The following is a 24,693-nucleotide window of genomic DNA, read 5'->3' on the forward strand; positions in this document are numbered from 1 at the left end:
TTGAGTTTCATCTATTTATGGCATGTATAGTGTTCTCATACATGGACATGAATTGGGCTCGAGAGCCCTAACGTCACCTGTCATTAAGAAAGCAGCTGCCCTCCCAGGCCTCTCTTTGTGATATGCTGTGCATCCTGACACCTGTCTTTATTGGGGAGTAGAAGAGGGTTTTACTGAGCCATTTTGTGACTTGGCTGCATTTTTATTATGTTGTGAGGTCATCTTTTTAACCCCCACAGCAACACAGCCAGTTGGTTTATTATACCGGGGCATAGGCAACACACAAGAGAGCCAGTCAGAGTCAAGGTCAGGTATTCTTGTCTTTGGAAGGAGTTTGGAACTGCAAGACCTTGGGGTTTGGTCCAGGCTGGGAAGAGCTGACCTCACAAAGATTGAGGCAGTTAGAGTTTTGAGGCCAAGATGTTAGGGGGCAGGCTGAACAGAACTAAAATAGATTGGCAGATGTGGCTCCTGGGACAAAAACTGTATGCTCTGTGGCCAGTCTCATACTCCTTGCTGTCTGGGCAGCTGCGCACCTTCACGTGCTGATGGTAGCAGAAATGGGCCTGAGACTCCCTACAGGAGAGCCCTGCCTAACTGGACCTGGAGCTGTTAACGCTATGATTGTGTCCTGTGACTGCTCACTAGTGCCTTGGTTGTCACCCTGGAGGCCTAGAGAACTAGCTTCCATTTTCCTTCCTCTATCCCGAGGAAGATGTCACTTCAGAAACACCTTTTCAGTCTTCCTGTATTCCCTGGAGTTTGCTGTACTCTAAACAGCAGGGATTCTGTAGGGATGTTGTTCAGTCACTAAGTCATGTTTGACTCTTTGCAGCCCTGTGGACTGCAGCATGCCAGGCTCCTCTGTCCACTGTCTCCCAAAGTTTGCTCAGATTCATGTCCATTGAGTCAATGATGCTATCTAACTATCTCATTCTCTGCCCTCCCCTTCTCCTTCTGCCTTTAGTCTTTCCCAGCATCAGGGTCTTTTTCAATAAATCAGCTCTTTGCATCAGGTGGCTGAAGTATTGGAGTTTCAGCTTTAGCATCAGTCCTTTCAATGAATATTCAGGGTTGATTTCCTTTAGGATTGACTGGTTTGATCTCCTTGCTGTCCAAGGAACTCTGAAGAGTCTTCCCTAGCACCACAACTTGAAAGCATTAATTGTTTGGCACTCAAGCCTTCTTTATGGCCCAACTCTCACACCTGTACAAGACTACTGGGCCTGGCATAAGTGACTCAATGATAGGTATTTTTTTTTCCATCTAAGTACCACAAAAGATGAATCAAACAATAAAAAAGACTTAAGAGAAAGGAAAAATGTACTTTTGCTATTACTTATTATGTATCATTGGGGCTTCTCTGGTGGGTTAGACGGTAAAGAATCTGCTGACAGTGCAAGAGACCCGGGTTTGATCTCTGGATCTGGGAGATACCCTGGAGAAGGGAATGGCTGCTCCCTTCAGTATTCTGGCCTGGAGAATTACACAGACAGAGGAGCCTGGCAGGCTACAGTCCATGGGGTCAGGTCAGTTCAGTTCAGTCGCTTAGTCGTGTCCGACTCTTTGTGACCCCATGAACCACAGCACACCAGGCCTCCTTGTCCATCACCAATTCCCGGAGTCCACCCAAACCCATGTCCATTGAGTCAGTGATGTCATCCAACCATCTCATCCTCTGTCATTCCCTTCTCCTCCCACCCTCAATCTTTCCCAGCATCAGGGTCTTTTGAAATGAGTTAGCTCCCCGCATCAGGTGGCCAAAGTATTGGAGTTTCAGCTTCAACATCAGTCCTTCCAATGAACACCCAGGACTGATCTCCTTCAGAATGGACTGGTCGGATCTCCTTGCAGTCCAAGGGACTCTCAAGAGTCTTCTCCAACACCACAGTTCAAAAGCATCAATTCTTCGGCGCTCAGCTTTTTTCACAGTCCAACTCTCACATCCATACATGACCACTGGAAAAACCATAGCCTTAACTAGACGGACCTTTGCTGGCGAAGTAATGTCTCTGCTTTTTAATATGCTGTCTAGGTTGGTCATAACTTTCCTTCCAAGGAGTGAGCGTCTTGTAATTTCATGGCTGCAGTCACCATCTGCAGTGATTTTGGAGTCCCCCTAAAATAAAGTTAGCCACTGTTTCTGCTGTTTCCCCATCTATTTGCCATGAGGTGATGGGACCAGATGCCATGATCTTAGTTTTCTGAATGTTGAGCTTTAAGCCAACTTTTTCACTCTCCTCTTTCACTGTCATCAAGAGGCTCTTTAGTTCTTCTTCACTTTCTGCCATAAGGGTGGTGTTATCTGCATATCTGAGGTTATTGGTATTTCTCCCGGCAATCTTGATTTCAGCTTGTGCTTCCTCCAGCCCAGTGTTTCTCATGGTGTACTATTCTGCATATAAGTTAAATAAGCAGGGTGACAATATACAGTCTTGATGTACTCCTTTCCCTATTTGGAACCAGTCTGTTGTTGCACGTCCAGTCCTAACTGTTGCTTCCTGACCTGCGTACAGATTTCTCAAGAGGAAGGTCAGGGGGTCTGGTATTCCCATCTCTTGAAGAATTTTCCACAGTTTATGGTGATCCACCCAGTCAAAGGCTTTGGCATAGTCAATAAAGCAGAAATAGATGTTTTTTCTGGAACTCTCTTGCCTTTTCGATGATCCAGCTGCTGCTGCTGCTGCTGCTAAGTCACTTCAGTCGTGTCTGACTCTATGTGACCCCATAGACGGCAGCCCACCAGGCTCCCCCGTCCCTGGGATTCTCCAGGCAAGAACACTAGAGTGGGTTGCCATTCTCCAAAGCATGAAAGTGAAAAGTGAAAGTGAAGTCGCTTAGTTGTGTCCGACTCTTGGCGACCCCATGGACTGCAGCCTACCAGGCCCCTCCATCCATGGGATTTTCCAGGCAAAAGTACTGGAGTGGGGTGCCATTGCCTTCTCCGTGGGGTGCCATTGCCTTCTCCGGATGATGCAGCAGATGTTGTCAATTTGATCTCTGGTTCCTCTGCCTTTTCTAAAACCAGCTTGAACATCTGCAAGTTCACGGTTCACATGTTGCTGAAGCCTGGCCTGGAGAATTTTGAGCATTACTTTACAAGCATATGAGATGAGTGCAATTGTGCGGTAGTTTGAGCATTCTTTGGCATTGCTTTTCTTAGGGATTGGAATGAAGACTGACCTTTCCCAGTCTTGTGGCCACTCCTGAGTTTTCCAAATTTGCTGGCATATTGAGTGCAGCACTTTCACAGCATCATCTTTCAGGATTTGAAATAGCTCCACTGGAATTCCATCACGTCTACTAGCTTTGTTCGTAGTGATGCTTCCTAAGGCCCATTTGACTTCACATTCCAGGATGGCTTGACTCTAGGTGAGTGATCACACCATCGTGATTATCTGGGTTGTGAAGATCTTTTTGTATAGTTCTTCCCCTCCCCCTACCCCCATTCAAATCATTGGATTTTGAGGTAGAAAGAGCTCCAGAGTTTATCTGGTCTTCCTTTCATGTTGCTACATGAGTAAGGCAGATCATGAAGCAAGCACATAGACTTTGGTGTAAAGTAAAGCAGACCTAGGTTCAAATCCTAGCTCTGCTGCTTACCAGCTATTTGACTGAATGATACACTTAGCCTCCTCACCCATCTTCAGTTTTAGTCACTAAATTTTGTCCAGCTCTTTTGTGACCCCATGGCCTGTAGCCTGCCAGGCTCCTCTGTCCATGAGATCTCCCAGGCAAGAATACTGGAGTGGGTTCCTTCTCCAGGGGATCTTCCTAACCTAGGGGTTGAACCTGTGTCTCCTGCACTGGCAGGCGGATTCTTTACCACTGAGCCACCAGGGAAGACCCATATTCAGTTACCTTTGCTATAAAGTGCTTGCTTCACTTGAATCACTTGTTTCACAGGGTATTAGGATCAGGAGGGTTGCCAACATAACACCTAGTCCAGCAGTAGCCCAGGTCTTTCTGTCACCCTGCATCAAGGCCTGGCCTAAGCCGTTGCTCAAATGAAGCTTCTGAGGCCACTTCTAGTCAGACTGATTCCCACACCACCCCCCACCCCCCCACCCCCCCGCCCCCCACCACTTTTACAATACATAGCACTCTTGAAACTGTTAGGTTGTGTGTAATATTCTTTTTTTTTTTTTAAGATTTGATTTATATTTGATTTATAAGGTTGTGTTATTTTGTATTAGTTTCTGGTGTACAACAAAGTGATTCAGTTATATGAATGTGTATTTTTTGTATTCTTTTCCAATATGATTTATTGTAGGATATTGAATATAGGTTCCTATGTTATACAATAGGACCTTGTTTATTTTATATATAGTTTGTATCTGCTAATCCCAAACTCCTATTCTTCTCACATCCCCCCTTCCCCTTTGGTAACCATAAGTTTGTTTTCTTTGTCTGTGAATCTATTTCTATTTTGCAAATATTCATTTGCATCATATTTTAGATTCTACTTATAAGTGGTATCATACAGTATTTTTGTTTCTGGCTTATTTCACCTAGTATGATAATCTGGGTTCATCCATGTTGCTGCAGATGGTACTGTTTCATTCTTTTTTATGGCTGAGTAAATCACTACAGATGGTGACTGCAGCCATGAAATTAAAAGACGCTTACTCCTTGGAAGGAAAGTTATGACCAACCTAGATAGCATATTCAAAAGCAGAGACATTGTTTTGCCAACAAAGGTTCGTCTAGTCAAGGCTATGGTTTTTCCAGTGGTCATGTATGGATGCGAGAGTTGGACTGTGAAGAAGGCTGAGCGCCGAAGAATTGATGCTTTTGAACTGTGGTGTTGGAGAAGACTCTTGAGAGTCCCTTGGACTGCAAGGAGATCCAACCAGTCCATTCTGAAGGAGATCAGCCCAGGGATTTGTTTGGAAGGAATGATGCTAAAACTGAAACTCCAGTACTTTGGCCACCTCATGCGAAGAGTTGACTCATTGGAAAAGACTCTGATGCTGGGAGGGATTGGGGTCAGGAGGAGAAGGGGACGACAGAGGATGAGATGGCTGGATGGCATCACTGACTCGATGGACATGAGTCTGGGTGAACTCCGGGAGTTGGTGATGGACAGGGAGGCTGGGTGTGCCGCGATTCATGGGGTCGCAAAGAGTCGGACCCGACTGAGTGACTGATCTGATCTGATCTGATCTGAATATTCTATTGTGGTTTTATTAATCATTGTAAAGATTCAGTGTTGTCTTGTGGTGACATAGGCATATTTTCAAGAGGTGACAGAACTCACACAATGAAGACAGGTCTGGAATGAGACCATAGTGGGATGAGATCTTTCCAGTTACCTGAGTACTGCTGTACTAGGCTGTGTGTATATGGAGTTCTTCAACCGAGGCCTTCAAGGCAAGTCAGTTGTGCCATGTTGGGAGGTAGGGCAGTGGAAGCTGGATCAATGGAAAACTCAGCTAGCTATTTATGTTAGATCCAGCTTTTAAAACACAAGTCTTCCAAACTTTCTGAAGAAGGCATACTTTCTTATCTACCCTTTGGCCTTATGTCTGGCACCTGTATCCTTGATGTTTTTTTTTTTTTTGATTGTGCTGTGTCTTCGTTGCTGCATGCAGACTCTCTAGTTGCAGTGAGCAGGGGCTACTCTTCTTTGTGGTGCCTGGGCTTCTCATTGTGGTGGCTTCTCTTGTTGCAGCTCACAGGCTCAGTAGTTGTGGTGCACCGGCTTAGGTGCTCCATGGCATGTTGGATCTTCCCAGACCAGGGATCCAGCCTGTGTCATCTGCATTGGCAGGTGGATTCTTACCCAGTGTGTCACCAGGGAAGTTCTAATGATTGTTCTTTTTGACCTGTTTTGGATTTTTAAAAAAATAACAGGAAAAGCAAAAAATAAAAAAAAGTTCCCGTGTGTGTGTGTGTATACAAGCCACACCTTTCATGTCTTGGCTGTTGTAAATAGTGCTGCTATGGACATTGGGGAGTGTGTATCTTTTTGAATTAAGAGTTTTCTCTGGATATATGCCCAGGAGTGGGATCATACAGTAACTGTGTTTTAGTTTTTAAGAACCTGCATACTGTTTTCCATAGCCTGCCTAATATTCTTAGTATATTTGTAGGAAGTTGACACAGTCTTGCCCTGGACTCCTAGGAGCCCAAGGATAAGATTTGTTGTCTTTCAACCCTGCATCTGCTATAATCTCCAACCCAGAGTTGAAACTGTGGCTGACTAGACCCAGGAATTGTTTTTTGATTGATTGGATAGAAGACGGGAGGATTTGCAGCTGACAGAAAGAGCTGTTAAAGATTTGTCTGGGTCTCCCACCTTCACTCTTCCTCTTTCCTCTCCTGTTACAGTATCACATTGATTCTTAAATCCTTGTGTTGTAGACAGGATGGGAATTGTATCTCGATTTTGTAATTAAGGAATCTGAGGCTCAGATTAAAACTCAGGTCTCTTATTAGGAGATAGATCCATAGTAAGAGTAGTAGAAATTTGAACAGAAATCTTAACTGACTAGGTCTTCATCATCTAGAAGCAGTAGTAATGTTTACACGGAAGAAAAACAGAGGAACTGTTCTGAAGCCTTAGTGGATGGTGAGGACAGAGCTTTGATTGTAGTCACAGCCAGAGGTATTTTCAAGAACACAACAGAGAGGAGAGGAAGGGTTCAGGATAACTTCACCTACTTGCTAGGCCTTGAAGATTAAGATGAATTTGAATATGAATAAATGAAGAGAGTCATTCCAGGTGAGACAACAACATGGATAAAATATGGTAACTGGAAGGCCCACAGTCGTAAATGATGACCAGACCCGTGGTGTAAGAGTCTAGAGAGCAAGGCTGAGGTGATTGGGAGCCATGCCATTTTTTTGAGCAGGGGAAAGTGTGGGCTCCAATAGATCGGAGTAGAAGGCGTGGGGGAAGACTAGTGAAAGAGAGACCAGGGAAGAGGCTACTCTTAACAGCCTGTCCTTGTAATGTCAGTAAATTCTAAGAAATATTCCAGCAGTGCAGGCAGGAGATAATGAGATCCTGAAGCAATCCTTCTTGGAATGGCTGTCATTCCTTCTTGTAAATAAAATAGTACATGTAAAGTGCTTAACCCAGTACCTAGATGATTTCAAAGTGTGCGTTAAATGTTAATGGCAGTTAAATGACTGTTGTGGTGGTGGTGATTTTCATAGCTTTGTGCTCACAGAATCCTCTGGAACTACCTGGCTGAAGGACTCAGGAGTCAACTGGTGTTTAGTAAAAAGCCTGGACTGCAAGTAAATGGAGAGTATCCCAGGGTCGGGTATAAATGAGGGCTCTGAGTCATGTCAGCCAGGACTAGAGCATGCGTTTTCTGTCTTTTTTCTTCTGTTTTTTGAGAAGTGGTATAATGTGTGATTAAGAAGGCAAGCCCTGGAGGTTGAACTCAGGTTGAAGTCCCAAGTCTGCCATCTATTAGCTGTGTGACATGGGGCAAATTTACTTATCATCTCTGTATCTGTTTTCCCTTAGAAAAAGTGAAGAATGTAATATCACACCAACCTTACAAGAGTTTGTAAAGATTTAATGAGTTAATATAACCAAAGTGTTTACAACAAGGCTTGGCACTGTGCTACTATTCTCTTTACCCCAGTCATTTCTACCCCACATTCCAAGTAATATATAGGAGTTTCTCTGTCCCAACAGAGGACGGGGTAAGTGGAGAAAACTGAAGTCAGCCTCATAGTGCTTGGAAGTTTCCCCCATCTGGGTTCTAGGTTTTGGAAGCCTGGAGGGGAACCTCTTTCTTTCCATCACTACATTCTAGTTCTGTAGACTTTCTTGTTCGTAGTGTAACAAGCTTCCTCTTGCCCATTATTGCCTCAGGGCTTTTGTGTTTATTTCCCCTTTCTGAAGCTCTCTTCCTCTGATCTTTGCAGATCTCACCCCCTTACTTGGGTCTCTGTCTAGTGACTGCTTCTTGGAGAAGTCTTCTTGACTTTTATCTAAAATAGACCTCATTTCACTCATAGTCGTTCTTTCTTTCCTTGCTCTGCTTTATTTTTCTTTATAGCCCTTAGCACAACCTAAAACTGTTTATTAACCTGTTTTTTGCTAGGTTGCAAGACCTGTAAGGGCAGGAACTTCAAATGCATGCATTGACCTAAGCTCAGGCCTGTTTTGAGCAAGACCCTGACTGACTTCTCTCTGTTCTAGGTGAGCCCTCTTCCCTGAGGCAGTTGGTGCTGACCCTGTAACACAAAAGAAGAACTTGCCGGCTGAGCTCAGCCTTGATACTGGTGAGTGAGGGTACCTGGGCAAGCTTGGGCCAAGATACAGAGTGACTAGTTTGGGGCTTATTTTTACCCTTAGTACAGATAACTTACAGGTAATTACTCTCCTACTCCATGCCTAAGAGACTGTCATAGGCAGACAGTCTGGGATCACTTGCCATGAATAAAGCAAAAGCACGCTCAATTCCTTCTGGCTTCTGCCTGCTACTTTCTGCTGCGTGGTATCCTGGACCTGGCTAAACCCATTCTCCCACAAACTCTCTTAACATGACTTCATAGTCCTTCATAGACTTTTCTGATTTCAGTCTTGAGTGTGACCTACCAAGCCCAGACTCGGTTTTGGGAAATCCTGTGGTTTTTATCAGTCCTGCAGAATATGGATCATCAGTGGAGCTGGGGATGGAGAGTTAGAGTGGGGCTTTGTGAAGGGAAAGTCCAACAAAATTTAGAAGGAAGACTGCAGATGGTGAAATAAGATGGGAAATCAACATATTAAGAATCAGTTGTGTTATGGATCTCATTTATACTATATAAAATCCCATTTTATAGATGAGGAAATTGAGGCTTAGGAAACTGAAGTAATATACACAGGGTTTACGCCTGGAAATCCATAAAGCTGATCTTAGAATCCAGGTCAGTCTGTGAATACCATTCTCTCTGACTTGGCATGCTTTCCTTGGACTGCTAATTTCCTTGGAATCATGATTTTTCTTATAAAATTCAAGAAGACAGACCTTCTTAGGGGTTCAGGAAGGAGGCCTAGTTATTTGAAAGGCCCAGCAAGGCAGGCAAGAGGTGGGGGTCCCTTCTGAGCAAGGACATTTTTAGTGAGGTGGGCCAAGAGGCTGGAAGGAAGAGCCTCCAAGCAGGTGGAGACCCAGGCTTAAATATGAGTGGATGGAGAAGAAAACATCTGTAACACTTGGGACCCCATGAGCACTTGGGCTAGCATAGACAGGGACCTGGTGAGCTGACTTGTAGTTAGAAAACCTGGGGATTTATTGTCTCTCTCAATAGTTAACCTTTGGATAATCTGTTTGCCTATTTTTAAGTTGTTAGAGTGCCTCCATGTACCTTCACATGTTTATTTTGTGTATATCAACCATATAGGGTGTTGTAGAGAATCAAATGGGAAATGCAAGTTGGAAAGCTTTGCGAATTGTAAAAACTGAAGTGAGAGAAGTGAGAAGAAAGCGTTACAGGTGTCTCTGGCATCTCAGTCCCTGATCTTTAGCCACCCTGCTCCCCAAAGGCAAAAGGGAAGGCTTTGCCTTGGAAATCCACACTGTAAATTTTCTCCCATGCCCTTTTCTTCCTCTCCTCCTGCTGCATGCCCTACCAGAAAAAAGTTGAAAAGTTCCACAAATTCAGTCTTTCCAGGGCACAGAGACAGAACCAGGCAGCATTGGCAGCCATCATTTGCAGTGTGTAGTCTGCGGAGTACAGGTTTAAATGCACTCTCACAGCCTGGCTCCAAGTCCACTGCCAGTACAGATATTATGGTTGTTTTCAGGAGTCCATCCACAGCATGTGTCTGTATTCACTGACTGCTTCCACTGTGATGTTGCTTTGTTACCTTCTGTTATCTTAGACCAGGAGGGCTATTCCTATTTTGGCCCTGGGTTCCCCACCTACTGCCACCCCTCACTACTGTTAGTGAAAAACTCATGTATACTGTAGCCTCATATCCTATCAGAGGCCGTGATCATTTCACTTTTCCCACCATTTCTCTTGTCCTTGGCCAGTGATAGAGGTCTTCATACTCTCTTCGTATTCTGTAGTAAGGGACATTCTTTTCTTCCCGCTGCCCGCCTGAGGGTGCACAGAGGGATCTGTGCCCCCCACCTGAGGCTCCTGGAAATCTGCTTTGACCAACCTTCCCTCCTTTTCTAAATCTCCAGACACTTGCTGTCATCTCTTTTTGTCTTGGTTAATCTAATGTTCTTTAGCTTCTGGCCTTTACATGGCCTGGGCATCAAGCTTGGATTTTATTGTTCTTATGACAGCTGCCCTGCGAAGTAGTTCCATTGTTGATTCTTGTAAAATACGAATGCTGCTGCTAAGTCGCTTCAGTCGTGTCAGACTCTGTGCGACCCCATAGACGGCAACCTACCAGGCTCCCCCGTCCCTGGGATCCTCCAGACAAGAACACTGGAGTGGGTTGCCATTTCCTTCTCCAGTGCATGAAAGTGAAAAGTGAAAGTGAAGTTGCTCAGTCGTGTCCGACCCTCAGCGACCCCATGGACTGCAGCCTTCCAGGCTCCTCCATCCATGGAATTTTCCAGGCAAGAGTACTGGAGTGAGGTGCCGTTGCCTTCTCTGAAAATATGAATGGTTCCATGTAAAAAACTGTGTAATATACTAATACACATATAATAGCTTATTTATCTAACATCCTCAATTTTCCAGAATCCAGCTAAAAAAAAAAATGTAGCAAAGCATGTGTCATACCTTGCACAGTGCTAATTTATTCCTATTTTTATGTGTTGTTGTAACAAGCTTAACAATCTGGTTTCTGAACCCCCAGAAGATTAAGTACAGGGCATATAAAGGGGAGGAGGAGCTGCTATATTAGCAGCAGCAGAGGTGAGAGCTGAAAGCCAACTGTAAGGGAGGTATAAAAGAAGAATGATAAGGCAGAAAAGTTAAAATGGGTATGAAGGCCATACTTTAAGGGCAATAGCCCTGTAGACATCTGTACACTTCAGTAAGGTAGGGCTAGGTAATTTTTAAGGTAGTTCTTGAAGGCCAGTAGTATCAAAGAATGTTTAATTATTTGCAGTGTCTTCTATAGTATCAGATACTATATTGAATGCTCTACATAAATTGATTTTGTTTTCATCACACCTTGAAAGGTAGGTGGTGATATTCTCATTTTATAAATTATAGAGACTTAGAGAGGGACACACCCACTCCAGTGTTCTTGCCTGGAGAATCCCAGGGACGGGGGAGCCTGGTGGGCTGCCGTCTGTGGGGTCGCAGAGAGTCTGACACGACTGAAGCGACTTAGCAGCAGCAGCAGAGAGGGACACACAGGCAGTGACTGGAAGAGCTAATAAACTTAGAATTTAGAAGAATCTGGTTCTAAAAAGCCAAGTTTTTTCTATTATTCTGCACTGACTCTTCAGCCGTGGCCTAAAACCTCAGTCCTTCCCAGCCTCTTGGGACAGTTGTTCCCTCCACCCCCCGGCCCCAACCCTGCCTTTATTCATTCTCTTGAATATGAATGTCTTTTCCTTTTAAAGATATCCATTCATTCAGTGCCTATTTATTGAGTGTCCACTATGTGCCAGGCACAGTTTCAAGTGTTTGAAATGTAGCAGTGAAGAAAATAGTTTTCTCTCCTGTAGCCTAAATTCTAGTGGAATATAAACAAATGAATATGTATGAAGAAAAATAAAGCAGGAAAAGGGAATAGGGAGGGACCATGTGATGAGAGAAGGCCTCCGTGAGAAAATAAAATCTGTACAGAAATATGTACAAGATGCAGTAGTGTGAACTGTGTGTATATCTTGGGGAATAACATGCCAGGCATAGAGTTCAGTAAGTTTGGAGGCCCTGAAACAGGAGCATGCTTAATGTTTTGAGGAACAAAGGAGGCCAGTGTAGCTAGAGATGAATTGAGCAATAGGAGGAGTGGATTATGGAGAAGTCACAAGGGTAGACAAGGACTCAGATCACGTGGGGCTTTATTCTCAGCGAAACAGGAAGCTGCTGGACATTTTTGAGTAGGTGAATGACATAATCTAACATCCATTAAAAAAAAAAAAAATCCCTCTGCATGATTGTATCGGCCAGGACCTCCAATATGTTGTTGAACAGAATTGGTGAAAACACACTCTTACCTTGTTCCCAGTTTTAAAGAGAAGGGATTCAGTCTTTCTGAGTACTTAAGTGTGATACCAGTAAGTATGATGTTTGCTGAAGGGCTTTTTGGTAGACTTCTATTTATCAGGCTAAGTAAGTTCTCTATTTCTACTTTTTTCAGAGGTTTTATTATGGATGGATGTTGAATTTTGTTTGTGTGGTTTTTTATCCTTTATTCTACTAACATGGCACTATGATAATTGATTTTTGGATATTAAACCAACATCATTCCTGGAATGAATCCCACTTGGCTATAGTGTATAATCCTTTTTGTATGGTCTTGATTTGGTTTACTAATATTTTGTTGAAGATTTTTGCCTGTATTCATGAGAGATGTCGGTCACTGGTTTTCTCGTTATGTCTTTGGTTTTGGTGTCAGGGTAATACTGGTCTCTTAGGCTGGAGAGTCTTCCCTCTGTTTTCTGGGAGAGTTTGTGAAGGATTGTGATTTCTTGTTTGAATTTTTTAGAAACATATTTCTTACTTTAATTATTCTCGGCTGCGCTGGACCTTTGTCGCTGCACTTGGTCTTTCTCTAGTTGTGGTGCATGGGCTTCTCTCCTTCTGGAGCACGGGCTCTAGGCACCTGGGCTCAGTAGTTAAGGCTTATGGGCTTAGTGGCCCTGAGGCATGTGGAATCTTTCTGAACCAGGTGCTGAACTCAAGTTCCCTGCATTGACAGGCAGATTCTTAACCACTGAACAACCAGGGAAGTCTTTGATTTTAAATGTTTGATAGAATAAGCCATGTGGACCTGAACTTTTCTCTGCTGGAAGATTCTTAATTACTAATTCAAAAATTCTCATGATAGGTCTACTCAGATGTACTGTTGTTGTTTTTTTTCTTTTGTGTCGATAATTTGTGTGTGTCTAGGAATTTGTCCCCTTCATCTAAGTTGTTTAATTTTGTGGCTTAAAGTTGTTCATAGTATTGCCTTATAATCTTTTTTAACTCTAGAAGGTGATAACCCTTTTTTCATTTCTGATTTTGGCAATTTGTATTTTCTCTGTTTTTCTCTTGGTCAGCCTTACTGAAGGTTTAATTTTGTTGATTGTTTTCAAAGAACCAGCTTTTGGTTTCATTGTTTTTCTGTTCCACTGATCTCTTACTTTAATATTTGTTTTTCCTAACTTTAGCTTGCTTTGGATTTAGTTTGTTCTTTTTCTAGTTTCTCAAGTCTTAAGTTACTTTTTTAAGGCACTCGCATCCGAAATGAAACTCTTCTTCAGGCATGACTGACCTGCAGACTGTCACATGCTCCTCAGTAGTAGTCTCTGGAGAACTATCTGGAGCTTCAGGGAGGGCCTGACTCAGACACAGTGGGGGAGACAGGTGGTCCACAGTGTTGCGCCACCAGTAGGAAGAAGGGGTCTAGGGCTTGACCCATAGCACACAGCAGCCTGGATCCTGCCTGCCCCAGGTGCCCCACCACCACCTGAGATTTGTGTGGGTGGGCCTGAGATCCCTCACCCTCATACAAAGGGTGTGTGCCCCCATGCTGGCTGGGGCAGGCCTTAGATGGGGACAGTTTACTCGGTAGTGATGTGATACGTGGAAAACCAAGCTTTCTTCACTTTCCTAGGAGATTTTGCCTGATACAGAGCTAGAGGAGACCACGGCCCACCTCACAGACTTCAGAGACAGATGGCTTTGGAAGCCTTACCAGGTTTCTGTTAATGACTGAGATTCTAAGCAGAAATTTGATTGCATCAAAGATACAAGGCTTAAAGGCAGATACCAAATAAGTACGATTAAAAATGAGGGTACTTATTTGTGGCCCTTAAAAGTTTCCTCAATGTCCAGTTCAGTTCAGTTGAGTCGCTCAGTCGTGTCCAACTCTTTGCGACCCCATGGCCTGCAGCATGCCAGGCTTCCCTGCTGCTGCTGCTAAGTTGCTTCAGTCCTGTCCGACTCTGTGCGACCCCATAGATGGCAGCCCACCAGGCTCCCCCGTCCCTGGGATTCTCCAGGCAAGAACACTGGAGTGGGTTGCCATTTCCTTCTCCAGTGCATGAAAGTGAAAAAACAAAGTGAAGTTGCTCAGTTGTGTCCGACTCCTAGCGACCCCATGGACTGCAGCCCTCCAGGCCCCTCTGTCCATGGGATTTTCCAGGCAAGAGTACTGGAGTGGGGTCCAGGCTTCCCTGTCCATCACCAACTCCCGGAGTTTACTCAAACTCATGTCTGTTGAGTCGGTGATGCCATCCAACCATCTCATCCTCTGTCGTCCCCTTCTCCTCCTGGCTTCAATTTTTCCCAGCATCAGGGTCTTTTCAAATGAGTCAGTTTTTTTCACATCAGGTAGCCAAAGTATTGGAGTTTTCAGCTTCAACGTCAGTTCTTCCAGTGAATACTCAGGACTGATTTCCTTTAGGATTGACTGGTCAGATCTCCTTGCAGTCCAAGGGACTCTGAAGAGTCTTCTCCAACACCACAGTTCAAAAGCATCAGTTCTTTGGTGCTCAGCTTTCTTTATATAGTCCAACTCGCACATCCATACGTGACTACTGGAAAAACCATAGCCTTGACTAGACGGACCTTTGTTGGCAAAGTAGTGTCTTTGCTTTTTAATGCTGTCCAGGTTGGTCATAACTTTCCTTCCAAGGAGTAAGCATCTTTTAATTTCATGGCTGCAGTCACCATCTGCAGTGGTTCTGGAGCCCAGAAAAATAAAGTCAGCTACTGTTTCCCTATCTATTTCCCATGAAGTGATGGGACCAGATGCCATGATCTTCGTTTTCTGAATGTTGAGCTTTAAGTCAACTTTTTTACTCTCCTCTTTGACTTTCATCAAGAGGCTCTTTAGTTTCTCTTCACTTTCTGCCATAAGGGTGCTGTCATCTGCATATGTGAGGTTATTGATATTTCTCCCGGCAATCTTGATTCCAGCTTGTGCTTCCTTCAGCTCAGTGTTTCTCATGATGTACTCTACATATAAGTTAAATAAGCACGGTGACAATATACAGTCTTGACATACTCCTTTTCCTATTTGGAACCAGTCTGTTGGTTCATGTCTAGTCCTAACTGTTGCTTCCTGACCTGCATGCAGATTTCTCAAGAGGAAGGTCAGGTGTTCCGGGATTCCCATCTCTTGAAGAATTTTCCACAGATTATGGTGATCCACAGAGTCAAAGGCTTTGGCATAGTCAATAAAGCAGAAATAGATGTTTTTTCTGGAACTCTCTTGCTTTTTTGATGATCCAGTGGATGTTGGCAATTTGATCTCTGGTTCCTCTGCCTTTTCTGAAACCAGCTTGAACATCTGCAAGTTCACGGTTCACGTATTGTTGAAGCCTGCTTGGAGAATTTTGAGCATTACTTAACTAGCATATGAGATGAGTACAATTGTGCGGTAGTTTGAGCATTCTTTGGCATTGCCTTTCTTTGGGATTGGAATGAAAACTGACCTTTTCCAGTCTTGTGGCCACTGCTGAGTTTTCTAAATTTGCTGGCATATTGAGTGCAGCATTTTCACAGCATCATAGCATCGTCTTTTAGGATTTGAAACAGCTCAACTGGAATTCCATCACCTCCACTAGCTTTGTTCATAATGATGCTTCCTAAGGCCCACTTGACTTCGCATTCCAGGATGTCTGACTCTAGGTGAGTTATCATACCATCATGATTATCTGGGTTGGGAAGATGTTTTTTGTACAGTTCTTCTGTGTATTCTTGCCACTTCTTCTTAATATCTTCTGCTTCTGTTAGGTCTGTACTATTACTGTCCTTTATTGAGCCCATCTTTGCATGAAATGTTCCCTTGGTATCTCTTATTTTCTTGAAGAGATCTCTAGTCATTCCCATTCTATTGTTTTCTTCTATTTCTTTGCATTGATCACTGAGGAAAGCTTTCTTATCTCTCCTTGCTATTATTCTTTGGAACTCTGCATTCAAATGGGTGTATCTTTCCTTTTCTCCTTTGCTTTTCATTTCTCTTCTTTTCACAGCTATTTGTATCGCCTCTTCAGACAGCTATTTTGCTTTTTTGCATTTCTTTTACTTGGGGATGGTCTTGATCCCTGTCTCCTGTACAGTGTCACGAACCTCTATCCATAGTTCATCAGGCACTCTGTCTATCAGATCCAATCCCTTGAATCTATTTCTCACGTCCTCATCTGTAGACATGAAATAACAGTTTCTATCCAGCAGCCGTGAAAGATGCATTTCAAATAAGTGCTGTATGAAACTGTTAGATACTATATGCATGTAAGGGACTGTTAATGTTAGTAATTATGGTCCTAGGGACTGGAACAGTCTGAGAAGGGGCAGGAGCAGTGGCAGTACACTATTGCCCTTCAAGGTGTGGGTCATGAACAGTTGACCAAAGTGGATTTTGCAGCTTAATGTAAAGCGGGGGTTCATTGTCTGCCAGTGTAATTATCCAATGGCTTCCAGGGGTTTCTGTGGAGAAACTCTTGAGTGAAGCCCTGAGCGCAGTTCAGCTTAGATGCAGCTATCTCTCTTCTCTCCCCATTCAGGAATTTTGCCCACATTTTATTACTTTGGTTCCAGAGGCAGCTGGCTTTCTTGAGGGTTACTGTCATAGGAAACAGGAAGGTCAAGCTCACTTAGAGGGAAGGAGTAGTATGCAAAAGACTCTGGGTCCCGTTAGGCCCTGTGTTCCCCTCCTTCCCCAATTTTCATGAAGATTAAAGAGGATCTTTCTGTCCCGCTGGAGCAACAAACTTGACAGAGGAGGGACTGGCAGCTACTAGAGGGAAATTTTAAGGCCATTGACTGTGGCAGAGAGGTAGGATCTGAGCTTAAAAATAAGGCCAAGAGATCAAAAACTCAAGCTGGGAAATCATAAATCAGGAAGCCAAGGTCCATCAGCAGATGTGATGCCGGAATCATGAGATGAGTAGGACATGGAAAAAAGGGACTTACGACTTAATGGGGCAGATGCGGAAAAAAGCCCCTAAAGTATTCTACAAAAGATCACATTAACACAAAAGCAGAAATTGCTTCTTTTAAACTATCCATTATTTTGTGTTATCTGGGTCTCTACTGTTAACCCTCTACCTTCATCTCCCTCCCCATGCCCCCAGTTAGCATAATATGTCAAGAGTTATTTTACTTAAGTGCTTAGGGCAAGAGACAATGTTATCTACGTTATAACTGGTCTTCAGGAAATTTAATTAACTGCATCTTTCCCACCATTGTAAATCTTGAAAATCTCAGGCTACATGCTGCTGGGGAAAGAGAGGAAGCTATAAAGCCAAAGATTTGAATTTGCTGGGACATTCATTTCCTATGTGACTAACCTCTCTGAGCTGTAGTTTTCTCTTCTGCAAAATGGGAGGAATGCCTATACAGTTATTGTGGTGCTAATAGGAGATGATGAAAAAAACGCCTGGCTTGGATTGGTGTTCAAGCCACTGGTGGTTGAAATACATTCTGATATTACGTGTTGTGTCATATTGTAGTAGAAAGTGAGTATTGTGACCCAGGTTCTTATATTTCTACTAACTCAACCTTGGGAAGTATTTAATATCTCTGTACCTTAGTTTCCTCAGCTCCAAAAAGAGGGAATGAAGCAGAAAGGTGTTCTATAATTGGTGGTGTATCTCTTCCAGTTCTTTGCCTCCAAAGGCACTTGGTCTGTGGTTCAAAAAAGGAGTCGGGGGTGGGGCAAAAGGGGAGGCTCACCTTCAGTCCTGCTTAAGGCTTCAACAGGGACAGTTAGTCATTATCTGAGTATGATGAGAAGTGTCTGGGAGTTGCCTGCAGGGGCAGTAGCCTATCTCTCAACATTTGGGGGAAGTGGGGAGGGTGAAGAAAACAATGATAAAATCAGAATGGCCTAGAAGGTTGGAGACTGAGTTGTTATCAAGTATGAGAGAGACCATGAGACACAGAGCCCAGCTTATGGTCTGTTACCTGCTTTCTGGGTGTTGCCGTGAAGCTGTTTCTCTTTTTTTAGCCTCCATATCCCCATCTGTAAAATGAATTAGGCGGTGTATTCTCCAGGGGCCTTTTAGGGCTTCCTAAAATTTCATCATCTGCTCTCTTCTGGCTCTCATGTTAGTTTGTATCCAGCTTGTGCCCTGGGTGTTGAGGATTTCATTTACAGAAGGCTTCTTAACTTGCCAGGCTAGCACTAGAGTAATATTTAGAATGCTCTTGAAACCACTGTTTCAAGCCACTATGAATCATACAACTTTCAAGTCCAGAAATGCCTTGGTCCACCTGGTCTGACCCCCTCATTTAACACTGAAAGATGATGCAATAGAGTAGAAAGACTACTAAGGGACTTCCCTGACAGTTCAGTGGTTGAGAGGCCACATTCCCAATGCAGGGGGCATGAGTTTGATCTCTTGTTGGGCAACTGATATCCTGCATGCTGGCTTTGACAGCAGACTTTGACTTCAAATTCCTGCCAGTAATTAACTTAATCTCTCTGAGCCATAGTATCAGCATCTGAAAATGAGGATAGTGATAAGAGAGTAGGCACATAAAGAATTGTTATTATTTGGAAAAGAAACAAACAGGCCTGAGAGATGATATCACCTGCTCAGAGTCAAGCTCAGGCCAGAATCTCTGTCTCTTGTCCAGAGTTTTCTTGTCCTCTAGAGCCAAGGTCAGCTACGTATGTAGTAGCAAAGATTGGAACTGAAAGCATGTCAGCTTTCTTAACATCTCTGCCAACAGTCTTCTCAGTTCCCCTGGGGTGTGTGTCAATAACACAGCCTGCACTTGTTTTAGAAACAAGCTCTTCACAAGTACTCCTGTTTGATTTGCTTTGGCTGATACAGGATCCAGATGCTCTTAGAATAGCACAACAGACTCTCCAAATCAGCCCATTCCCATTCTGAGCCACTCACAGCTCTGATCTGCTGCTGGCTGGGGTTTGGCCCCTAGGTTCCCCCCACCCCCACCTGTCATGTGAATCTCTTCAGTCATCTTTTGCTATTGGTTCTTTCCCTCTTGAAGGAGGTCATGTGTATTGAGTGCCTACTATGTGCCAGGTATTGTGATAGGTGCTTTACATTAAAACTATCTTTGTTAATCTTAGTAACTCCTTAAGTTATAAATAGCCCCAGAAGGAAAAGCTGAGGCTCAGTGAAGTAAATGAACTTGTCAGAGGTCATCTACCTAGTCTGTGAAAGAGCTGGTGTTTGAACTCAGGTCCTCCTGCCTCCATAGACCCCATGCGTTTAGTACAGTAAGCTCTTTCCTGAGTATCATACTGCCTCTGGCCTCTGCCTTTCCAGGAGGGTAAAGTGTTCATGAATGCCCAGAAAAGGGGATTCGGTGGCTTTAGAAATTGGCAATTGGGAATATCTCCATGCCTTCAGTGCATTTTCCCATTAATTTCTTCTGCTCTACTTTGCCTCAGGTAGAGGCAAGGTACTCTACCAAGTTCTCTAGGATCCAAGTGTGTGGCCCAGAGGTCCGATCACTAAGTGAGAGGCCAGGTTTCCATCTTCAACATGGAATGTGGATTCTCTAGTAAGAAGTGTCCTTGTCATTTTCAAAGTGGAATGAGTGGAATACTCAAGTAATGAGCCCCTTGTATGCCCAACTCTGAAATGCAGGGGGTGTGAGTATCTCAAGTGTGATGAGCTTCCTTCAGGGACCTGGCAAGAGAGGAGGCAGAGGCATACATATATAAAAGAGTTAGGAAGATTGCTCTAATAGGTCTTGAAACCTGTCATCACTTTTCAGTTTACAAAGTGCCTTATAGAGATCCTTCCTTCCTTGTATAAGGAAACTGAAGGCATCTTCCTTTATTTGGCAGAGTCAGGGGCTAGAGTCCACATCCTTAGTCTTGATAAGGTCAGTGAGTCTAAGCCCTCCTGAAAGAGTTCTTGTCTGTGGCCTTGGGTCCCCATCAGTCTTCATTTGCAAAAGGAGGAGGTCTTTAGTCTCTGCCCTTTTCTGAGAGCCCTCCTCTGCCCACTGGTCCCCTGCCTCACTCCTTCCTACTCAGCTGCTAGGGCCTTCTTAATGAGACCCTCTTCTAAATGATACGTTTTTAAGTGTAGGCTAAGACAGGAGATATTTTCCCCAAGATCATTTGCCATAAAATGATGGGATTTTATGGCCAGTAGGAAGAGATCTTAACAGTTGCCAGTTTTTTTGAGAAGTCCTTTATTTAAACACATAGTTCAATGTCTCAAACAGAGCTGCTCTGTTAGAAGTGGTAATGGTGGCCCCAGAGGCCACTGGTCCAGCCTCCCCCTTACCCTCCTCAGAAACAGCCTTAGGCATCTGACATCAACCTGCAGGGTTGCAATAAAACAACACTGACCTCGGTCAGCTTTCCCATTTTATAATTGTGAAATTGAGGCCCAGCACAGGGCAGTAATAGGCCCAAGGTTACACAGTGAATTAGTGGCAGGTCTTACGCTCAGCCTTGTGCCCTCTTTGCAACACTGAACTTCATGTCATTTCATAAGTGAACACATGTTCCCTTTCACTAACATTCTGTACCTAGATGTCAGGTGTCTTTTGCCTCCTGGCATCTGATTCCTATGAGATAGGTGGGCAGGCCTGTGGATGTGTGTACCATGTCAGGGCATAATTCTCATCCACGTGGTGAGCGTGTGTCAAGTTGTCTTTAACTCATTGTGGGAACTAGCAGAACGAGAATTGCTGAGAAACTGGATTTATGTTGGTAGTGGAAGAAGGATTAAAATGAGGTTACTAAATGAGATCCAAAATTAATGTCCTAATGAAAACGTAACATTTCATGTTGTCTTCTATACTTAAAAAAATTGCACTTTCTCAGTTTTCTATACATTAACCTGTAACTTGGCATTGGGCCCTATTTGTGAACAGTAAGTCCAACAAAATTCTCTTCTCCAAGAGTATCGTGTGACTCTCAGATGCATACTAAAAGAAGTCCTAACATGACTGTAAGGGTCACACAGTTTTCTTTTGGCCTTACTTCCAGTTTTTGAATAATTTTCCTTAACAAAACACCGCTGAACATGATCAGAGTCTCTGGCATTAAAGCTGGTCAGAGCTCTTCCAACTCAGGAAGGCATCTTTCTGCTCAGGGCACAGACCCAACTTCTTTCCTGAAGCTTCTGCAGCTGGCAGCCATCAGCAGGACCTTAACCTGTCTCCTACAACCTTGGTCACTGGCTTGGAGTTTGACCTTTGCTAATCTTAGACTTGCTTCTTCCCCTTCACCCAGTCATGGAGACTTTTTTCCCTGTTTCTGGTTACCCCTGGGACCATCTTGGATGCAAAGAGGTCACGGAGTTCCACCCGGAGGAAGTTTGTTTTGAGCAGAGTTTTACTCGGGCAAAGTAGGCACCGGCTTTCATTATGAGTTTTTGTGTCAGCTGTTATGCTTTTCTCATCCCCAGTGCTATCATCCAAGGCCAGATTTTAATCCTCTCTCACTGACTTTTTAATTGTTAACTAATTTGCCTCCCCACTAATTTGCCTCCCTGGGTTCCCTCGTGGCTCAGTGGTAAAGAATCCACCTGCCAGTGGAGTAGACTTGGTACCTACTGCGTGGGTCAGAAAGTTCCCCTGGAGAAGGAAATGGCAACCCACTCCAGTGTTCTTGCCTGGAATATCCCACAGACAGAAGAGCCTGGCGGGCTACAGTCCATGTGGTCACAAAAGGGTGGGATACAACTTAACAACTCAACAACAACAAACTTGTCTTTGCTAGTGAAATATAACTTCCTTTTTCTGAGTAAAACTCTGCTCAAAACAAACTTCCTCCAGGTGGAACTCTGTGACCTCTTTGCATCCCAGTGGCCCCGGGGGTAACCTACCTCCAATGTTGGCCCCTGAAATATAACTTCCTTTTTTGCTCCATAGGTTTTAAGATACATATCTTTTTCCTATCAGTTTCCTGCTCATAAAACCTCTGAAATAAAATCCAGTCTCCTTAGCATAACATTCAAGGCTCTTTAAATAGTATTTCTCTTCTTTCCTTTCAGCTTCTTCTCCAGTCCCATAAGAGTTCATATTAATGGGTAGAAGTATTAGGGAAGTATTGCACAACTTCAGGACAATATGAAGGAAGACTGACCTGATCCAGTCTGCCAGTGAAGGTTAAGAAGTGTTAGTTTTGGTGCCATGTTAGCCTTCAATATGATAAGCATTTGTGCCAGGCACAGGGATAGGTCCTTAGGGATAAGGAGAAGGCAAACAACATGGTCAAGACCTTTGGAACCCATAGCTGATCAAGGAGAACAGGTAGGTAAAGTAAGTAGGTGGCAGTGATGATCACTATAATGGAAGCGTGTGGAATGCTTTGGGAATATGGGGACTAACTGCCCTGCCCTCCTGATCAAGAAAGGCTTCACAAAAGAGATGATATTTGAGTTGCATTTCAAAGATGAGATATTTGATAATCTTGAAAGATGAAGTATTTGGCAGTTGAGAAGGGTAGTCTATAGCTTCCAAGCGAAGAGACCAGTGAGGGCCAAAGTTATAGAAGCCTCCATGTATGTCTTAGAGAAGAGTAATCAGTCCAGTGTAGCCAGAGCATAGCCTTTCAGGAATGGAGTGTGGTTAGGGTTAAAGTTATCAAAGTAAGTTGAGACTAAACTGTAAGGCCTCATTTTCCACATTAAGGAAATTCTGTGTTTCATACCTAGCATTGTTGAATTCAGTGACATATAGTTGTCTATCTGTGCATGAGTGTAGTTGTGTGTTAGGATGTGATTGTTACATTTGGAGATGATTTTTGAAGACCCTGTGAGGCAAAGCAGATATCAAAAATTGGAGCCAAAAGGACAGGTTACACTTAAGTTCATCCAGGCTTGAATTTCGAGCTTCTGAGTTCTCTAAGCTCATAAGTTAATCATAGGGTGCCAAGATTGAAAGAGACCTTAGAGATCAGTAGTTCATACATTGGTCCATTCAACAAGTGCCTGCTACTTTTTTATTTAAGATTTTTTTTTTGAATATGGACCATTTTTTAAAGTCTTTATTGAATTTGTTACAATATTGCTTCTGTTTGATGTTTTGGTTTTTGGCCCCTTAGGGGTAAGGTTGGAGAGGGGACAGCTGAGGCCAGATACAGGACCCTGAGGTCCATTTGGCCTATGGGAAAATGAGGCTAATATTCAGGGACATGTAGCAAGTTAGTAGCAAGGCCAGAATGGTAACTTTCCTGGTACAGCCTCCCTTCCCTTGCCTCCCTGCTCCCGTGCAGCTATTTATCCAAGGTTAACTTGGATCCCATTTAATTCCTTTATTCTCCTCTCCCTCATTTAGCTCTTTCTCTATTGGATAAGTTAGTTGACCTCAGAGAGCAATTTTCTTATCTGTAAAATGGGGGTTTATCTTGAAATTAAAATTTTAAAAATATTTTTAAGTCACTGATCTCATTTTTTCTGTATTATTCTTGCTCTTTGCAGATACAGATACCGCGTTAAGTTTCAGTATATGCCTGTGTTACAGTTGTTGCTATTTTCTAGCTGTGTAAATTTGGACAAACTGTCTTGACCTCACTCTTAAGTGTTTTTCCCACCAGAGTCCTAAAATTCCATTTCATAACCATTTGGAAACTTGACTTGTTTACTTTCTCACCCTGGAGTATGCTGCTGTTGATGACTTGCAGTGGCAACTGGGCTGGCCCTGTGTGATTTGAAGAGGACAGTATGAGAGGCAAGACAACTGGGTACCTGGAGGGTATTAAATCAAGGATTGGCAACTCCTCGTAAGTCAAACGATTTCTGGGGACTTCCCTGGTGGTCCAGTGGTTAAGAATCTGCCTGCCAAAGCACTTAGTTGCCATGGGACAACTAAACCCATGTGCCACAACTACTCGAGCCTGTGAGCTGTAACTACTGAGCCCAAACGCTCTAAAGCCCCTGCTATGCAACAAGAGAAGCTACTGCAATGAGAAGCCACTGCACTGCACCTAGAGAGTAAACCCTGCTCATAGCAACTAGAGAAAACCCCCCTGCAGCAAAAAAGATCCAGCACAGACCAAAAAAAAAAATTTCTGGGATAGGAATCTGGGTTAGTGTCAATGGTGAATTGATTTGGATTGTGTTCTGGGAATAAGTGAGGTTGCCAGCGCCACTGAGTGGAAGAACCAGCAGTGCACAGGCACTCTTGCTTGTGCCCTGGAAAAAGACAAGTGTGTTGGTGGTAAGTGTCCAACATGACCTGACTGGCTGCCCACAGGCCATCTCTGCCATTCAGGACATCAGCCGCTGGCCCTGCCAGCCCTCTGGCAAGGTTGCTGTGATTTGATAGAAAGAGCCCAGTCTCTGGATTTGTACAAATGTGAGTTCAAATCCCTGTCTGCCAACTACTGATTGTGTTCCTTGTCTAGTTCTTCAACTAGTTCAATAGTTCTTTAAAATTCTTAGAGCCAGTGCCTCTGTCTGTAAAATAGTGTTGTTGAGGGAATTCCTTGGTTGCCTAGTGGTGAGGATTCTTGGCTTCCACTGCCATGGCCTGGGTTCAGTCCCTGGTCAGGGAGCTGAGATCCCATCCTACAAGCCTCACGGCATGGCCATAAAAAGAAAATAGTGCCTTTGATACCTACTTTGGGGGTTGTTGTGAGGATTCAAAAATACCTTAGACAAATAGGTCTCACACAATACCTGATACTTAGTTGGATGAATAGCAAGTTGATCTACTGCTGTTAGC

General features: G+C 43.7%; 1 protein-coding gene across 3 annotated transcripts in view; it reads left to right on the forward strand.

Moving 5' to 3' along the window:
- RALY (RALY heterogeneous nuclear ribonucleoprotein) overlaps window positions 1–24,693 on the forward strand; it is an 89,801-nt gene that overhangs the window by 32,449 nt on the left and 32,659 nt on the right. For 2 of the 3 annotated variants that reach the window (XM_055544800.1, XM_055544802.1), the window contains exon 2: window positions 8,168–8,250. The gene's annotated coding sequence lies outside the window, so the exon portion shown is untranslated. Of the gene's footprint in view, window positions 1–3,212; window positions 3,373–8,167; window positions 8,251–24,693 lie in introns of those variants that run through there. The other variant, XM_055544801.1, reaches the window with a different exon arrangement.

This window comes from Bubalus kerabau, chromosome 13 (genome assembly GCF_029407905.1).
Source record: "Bubalus kerabau isolate K-KA32 ecotype Philippines breed swamp buffalo chromosome 13, PCC_UOA_SB_1v2, whole genome shotgun sequence".
In the NCBI taxonomy this organism is placed as follows: Eukaryota; Metazoa; Chordata; class Mammalia; order Artiodactyla; family Bovidae; genus Bubalus; species Bubalus kerabau.